This window comes from Nuphar pumila, chromosome 1 (genome assembly GCF_984573655.1).
Source record: "Nuphar pumila chromosome 1, dmNupPumi1.hap1.1, whole genome shotgun sequence".
Taxonomy (NCBI): domain Eukaryota; kingdom Viridiplantae; phylum Streptophyta; class Magnoliopsida; order Nymphaeales; family Nymphaeaceae; genus Nuphar; species Nuphar pumila.
In genome coordinates this window covers 164134408-164140825 of record NC_143249.1, presented here as the reverse complement: position 1 = coordinate 164140825, position 6418 = coordinate 164134408, and the positions used below count along the sequence as shown (strand labels likewise).

The following is a 6418-nucleotide window of genomic DNA, read 5'->3' as shown; positions in this document are numbered from 1 at the left end:
TATATATATATATATATATATATATATATATATATATATATATAGAGAGAGAGAGAGAGAGAGTCAACTTGTTGCACATTTTCTATTTAACTTGCAGAAATGATGCAAACCCTGCAAGTCAATAATTGTGGATCTTAACCCAGGAGGGCTTTGCTCATCTGCTAGGGACAACTCGTGAATGTCACTGAGTTGAGAGGATGTCACAAGCACAAAATTCAATGGTACACGTCTCTTTCCCGTAAGGTCCAAGTTGAGTGCACTCTCTCCTACACAGGGCGAGTTAATTTTTTTTTTAAAAGCCCAGTTCTAGCCCAACCCTGATTCCATATGAAATAGCTTTTTATCCATTTTTTTAGCCCAGTCCTAACCCAGCCCTGACTTCAGCAAATAGTTGGATTTGTCCTTATGAAATAGATTTTTATTAATAATTGTAGCCATTTTTTATTTTATCTCAAAACAAAAAATCTTGGGCGCTGCCCCCGACTACCAAACCAGTTTTTTTTTCCTACATCCCTGTTTGGACCCCCCCCACCACCACACACACACACACATGAATCCTAGCTACGCCACTGCTCTCGTAGGAAAAAAGGGCTAAGGTTTTTATACCAATGGGACGTGTACCAAGTGAAAGAGAATGAGGTGGGTTTTCATCGGTTGTTAGAAAAAAACAAAAAAAGGTTCATATACATGCTGCCTTAATTGCATGCGTTTTATTCTGACATCCAATGTGAATAAAATAATATTGGGTATACAAAGGGTACTTGCTTCCATAGTTATGATGGAAAACTAGATCAATCATCTTTGCAAATATGACCAACCATTGCCTCGTCAATGACAAACATGTCTACTTTGTTCAAGGACCAATATGCTTAGAATAATAACAAAGCTATTAAATATAGAGAATTGGGTTAAAAACTTTACTTTTTTTTGGAGACAGGCAACAAGATATCTCAAACAAACTTGGAGTGGTTTTTAGTTCTGGGGACATGCTCCATCCTTATAATGATGTTGGTCATATTTGAAAGATATTAAGGGCATATATGGTTTACGGCTGTGCCTACCCCTTGGTTATTAAATTCTTCTTTATTAGTCAACAATGAAGGAGAGAGAAGATTACTTTATCACTGCCTTTTTAATGCCTTTTTTGTCATTTCCAGGACATTTTCTTCTACATAAAATCCTCCTTCCCACCTCACCAACCTCCAACTTCCCTCCTTCCTTTTTTTGTTTCCTTCACAAAGCCGCAATAGAGAGAGAGAGAGAGAGAGAGAGAGAGAGAGAGAGAGATATGGACGATGATTCTAGTGACACAAGTCTTGCTCTAGGAATTGGACGTGGGAATTTTGATTTTCACAGTGACAAGGAGACACAACCAATCAGATTTCATCAGTTGTTTCCTCCAAAGAAGAAAAGAAGAGAGAACAAGAAGAGCGAAGAGTTGAGTGACGAGGAAGAAGAGCTGGAGGACGAGAGTGATAACAGGAATGGAAGGAAGAAGTTGAAGCTCACGAGGGAACAATCGGGCCTTCTAGAACAGAGTTTTAGAGAGCAGAGTACCCTTAATCCTGTATGTATATGAAAATTTTCTCTTTTTTCTTTTTCTTTTTTGGTATCCTAAGTTTGTCAAGTATATTAATTCACGCCTCTATTGATTCTAGAAACATCTTTTTTTTCTTTAAATATTTCGTAGAATCAAAAGCAAGTATTGGCAAAACAACTGAACCTCCTTCCACGCCAAGTTGAAGTCTGGTTCCAAAACAGAAGGGCAAGGTATGTGAAATCATAAATGATTTTTTTTGTTGTTACAGATTTGTTATTGACAAATATAATCTTAAGTAGAAGGAATACTATGTTCATTTTTATTTTGTTTTGATCTGCATAGATGATGAAAACAATATATGGATCGATAACAATAGTAACATAATAATATGATGATGTGGAAACGAAAACAACAGTTTTTACTTGGTTTCTTCTTTGGGTCATAAATAATAATAACAATAACAATAATAATAATGATAATAACAATAATAATAGGAGGAGGAAATGATGATGATGATGTAGAAAAGGATGCACAGTGAGGTTCTAAGTATGGAAGTTGAAAGCTATGGATGGTGGACTGTTTAATTAGAGGAATTATTAGTTGGGTTACCGCAGGTGTTCTTTTTACTATATATTATTTTTTCGATAATTGGGAGATGCCACCGCTTTGGTTTATACGTATTGTTACGGGCCGAGACATGCCATGTTAACTGCAACCCTGTTTTGAGAAGCAGATCCGATGACCGGGCCCGAGTATTTACTTGGGCCACACAAAATACAGAAAATCTCTGCGCATGTTGTGATTATCTGCATTTTATGTTTTACATAGCAAATCACTTCACGGGTACCAATTTTCTGTATTTGTGTTTTACACAGAAAATCACTACAAGGGTTAGAGATTTTTCTGTTTTGTGTGGCCCAAGTTCTTTGTAAAGAACTCTGGTCAATCACCTAACCAACCACTTGGGTGCCCCCGGTGCAAGACTCTACAGAATACTCCCCCATGCCCCACGGGGGATATTTTTTTTTTTTGCCATAAATGACTGAAATTCCTAAAATGGTGACTGGGGGTTGGACATGGAAGCTGCAATGGTAGAGCTACATCATGTACATGCTATCTACCACCGCGGGGTCACTTGCGTGGCCAGCAGGATGGATGTGAGGGTGCTGAGATACAGGCTTGGGATCAAACCCTGCTGGCGCATGGGTGTGACAGTAGCTTTTAGAGGTGGGCCACAAGGCGGGGTGATCATGGGCCCCACCAGAGTTTTTCTTGCTTCGGACTGGTTCCTCGTCATAGAAAAAATCATATATGCAATCTGAAAGTCCAGGATTAGAATCATTGGGTCTATTCAACTGCCTTTGCCAGTGTTATAGATGAATGTAAAAAGGAAAGATGATATTGATGATGGTGATCATCATCAAGATAGTTAAGACCTTGTTTGTGGAGGCATTTTTGGGGCTATTGCTACTAATACCAGCATGCCATGTCACATGGGTAGAACACAGGTACGACAGGCTTAAGCCACGAATGTGACTTTTATGAAATGTAGGACATGAGGACAAATATTTTTAATATAAGAAAAATGTAATTATTATCGATATAATGTGCAAAATACTTTTTTAATAGTGAAAATATCGAAACTACTAATTTTTTAGATATACTAACAATATTATAAAAACATGTCATCTTGTTCCCTGGACATGAGAATCCAAACTGTGTGTCCCTATGACATAGCCATTGTATTAATGTCTGCTTAATGTCATAGTTATTTGGGAAAAAGTTCGAACTTTCTAAATTCAGTCCATAGTTCTATTGATCATTTCCAGTAAAACCAATTAAAAGTTGTGCTTAATTTTCATAATTCCAGCAGTGCTTTATTGTTTTTGCACTCATACTTCTCAAAAACATTACTTGAATGCGACTAAAAACGTTTTATTATGGTTATCATCATCATAGTTATTATTATTATTACTGCTAGTATTGCGATGCTTTAGTTACTGTTTAGCATTTATAAACTTCTCTAGCATTTGGAAATGATGAATACGAAATAAGTGACAGAACATAACAACAACAACAACAACAACGGCAAAAAAAGAAGGGAAAAAAATTATGATATCCGTTTGCATGAGATTACTGGAAACAGTTCTCATAAAATAACGGTAGGCAATAAGTGAAACAAGAGTTATGTTGATTTTATTTTCATTTATGACTTTTAGATAAGCTAGTTAAGAAAGCTACAATTCAATGCGTATGCAGGACGAAACTAAAGCAGATAAAGTTGAACTGTCAACTCCTAAAGAACTGCTGTGAGAGGCTTTCAGAAGAGAACAGGAGATTGAAGAAAGAGTTGCAGGAATTGAGGGGCCTGAGGATGGGCATGAATCCAACCCAACTCTACAATAATTTCCCTGCTGCAGCCACTCTCACCCTTTGCTCCTACTGCCAGAAAATGGGAGCCAGAGACATGGAAATCCTCAAGTCTTAGAAGACCATTCACAACTGTTAACCCAGATGTTCTGTTCCTATGTAGTCTTCCATTCCACTTTTTTTGTAAATATGAACACACGTGCTCAACCAAAAGAAATAGAAAGGAAAACAGTTGTCACAGGATATTAGTGATTTTTTCTTTGTCTTTTGTAAATTTCAACATATAGACTAAACCAAATGAAATAGATATGAGAATAGTTATGCCAGGACAAATCAATTAAAAAATATGATTATGGTCTTAACTTCTAATGATTGATTTCTTGTTAGTTTGATGAGATATAGATGTTTTTTTTCCTAGTCAACACATGAACAGGTCAATCTGACAACTTCCAAGTCTTGGCTTAGACCAAGATATGCCAATATCAAATCACATATGGACAATGAAAATGGTCTTGATGGGCCAAACCTTGAAGCCAGAGACAGGCTAATTAAAATGACCTTGCCAATACCTGTTTAAAAAGATCTTTGGATGACCACTGAGTTGGAGTCTATCTAGCAAGGATTAACCTGATTTGACTAGGATATATATATATATATATATATATATATATATATATATATATATATATAGAGAGAGAGAGAGAGAGAGAGAGAGTCTATAATATGCTTACCAATATCGCAAGGATAATTTGTAAAGTACATATCCCATGAGTTCTTTGTAAAAAGAAACTTGTATGATTGAAAATTTAGAATTTGGTGTCCATGTCCCTGAAAGTTTTATGTATGAAATTAACTACCACATTACCATCAGCATGGTTGAATATAGAGGGCAAGTACAATTAAGATAGATGTATTAAGGATTCAGAAATACGATTAAAATTGTTTTGCATTTTCTTCAGCCAAGCAGCAAAAGAAGAAGACAATGGAGGATCTTTACTGGTTTCCTTATGTCATGATAAGTAAAATATGAATTAAGATCTTGTTTGTATATTCTCATTATCCACTCATGTAAAAGTTGCAACACGATTACTACATCAGTGAAGGGGTTGATGGTGCAAAATTAGAACACATTTGGAATATTTGCCTCATGAGCGTTCCCCATAAATATATAACAAAAGGGTTAAAGCTCAAAGTTGTATCTCTGTTTGCAATATGATAATTGGTGGGCTTTGAACAGAGTTGGACCATGGAGGAAACAAGGGAGTCCAAAAAAGAGATTTGGAAAGATCCTTTCTCTACGACCGGCGTCTCCTTTCAAATTAATGGCTATATCATGCAAAAACTCCAACATCTAATCTAAAAATAGGGTTTTTTTGCAAAATGGTCCCTGCCTTATTGGCAAAAAAGTTCATCCCCTATACGTTTTGGCAAAGACGTCCCTGACTTTTTGTTAACCGTTGCAAAAACATCACTAACGTCAACAGCCATATGGTTCCTGATCATAACTGTTGTGGACCGATAAAATGACAGTTATTTCCTCATTGGACGAAAAAAAACACAAAGCAAGAACTAATTTGTAAAAACGCTTGAAAATGGCTGTATAAGGCAGTAAAATGACCGTTCCAAAGGTTCTCAGGTCTTAAATCCTTGTAACTTCAAGGATTAGAAGAGAAAAGTCGGTATATGTAATTAATTACCCAAAAAATGAACAGTAATGTGATAAATTAATTTTTACAGCAGAATATGCACCAGCTTCATTTGAACATTGTCAAACAAGATCTCAAGAGAGTTTTAAAGCTCTCAAATCTTCACCCAATCAATGGACCAAATTTCCACACAAACATGGCAAACTGTGGGAGAAATATTTCGTTCCATCATGTTGTCTATAACTACTAATCAAGGAAAATAGTAGCCTAGTGATGGGGAATCATTGCCATGAATAAGAAGACCCCACAATAAAGGATTTCTTTTCCACCCAGAGTATTCCGGAAACTCATCATATTGCAGATGTTAATAACCCCTAATTCAGAAACCCGAATCCCATTGAAAAATCAAAAGCAGTAACATAATAATCCATTTACGGATTCGATACCTCTTTGACGAGAGAGAGAGAGAGAGAGAGAGAAGAGTGGTGTTAGTCTTTCTCACTCTGTGATCGAGAGTTGCCGAGAAGCCACCAAAGAATTAATGTTAGGTGAGAGAGGGTTACTGGTAGAAGACGCTAGGGTGGAGTTTGAGGATTATAATCTATGAGGGTATAATAGTGTTTTTTTATAAATATCTAACCATGGTCAATGTCTAACCATGGGGTAAAAGACTTCTGACAAAAGGATCAACTTGCGCCAACGGTGACTAAGGCAGGGACCTTTTTAATACAAGGCATTAGGTAGACCAACGGGCGGCAGGAGCAGTTAGTGCACGTCACCTTGTGTTGGGACGTTGCAAGTTGGAATCCCCATGGTATGGTTGTATAACTGGTAGCGGTCTGCCTAACCTCAAAAAGGTTTA

At 36.7% G+C, this 6418-nt stretch overlaps 1 pseudogene across 1 annotated transcript; it reads left to right on the top strand.

Moving 5' to 3' along the window:
- Positions 1 to 1288: 1288 nt before the first annotated feature.
- LOC149851185 (homeobox-leucine zipper protein HAT22 pseudogene) lies at positions 1289 to 4206 on the top strand (annotated as a pseudogene). Its single transcript, XR_016432225.1, has 3 exons — positions 1289 to 1567; positions 1691 to 1770; positions 3800 to 4206. The product of XR_016432225.1 is annotated as a homeobox-leucine zipper protein HAT22 pseudogene (transcript).
- The last annotated feature ends 2212 nt before the right edge of the window (positions 4207 to 6418 follow it).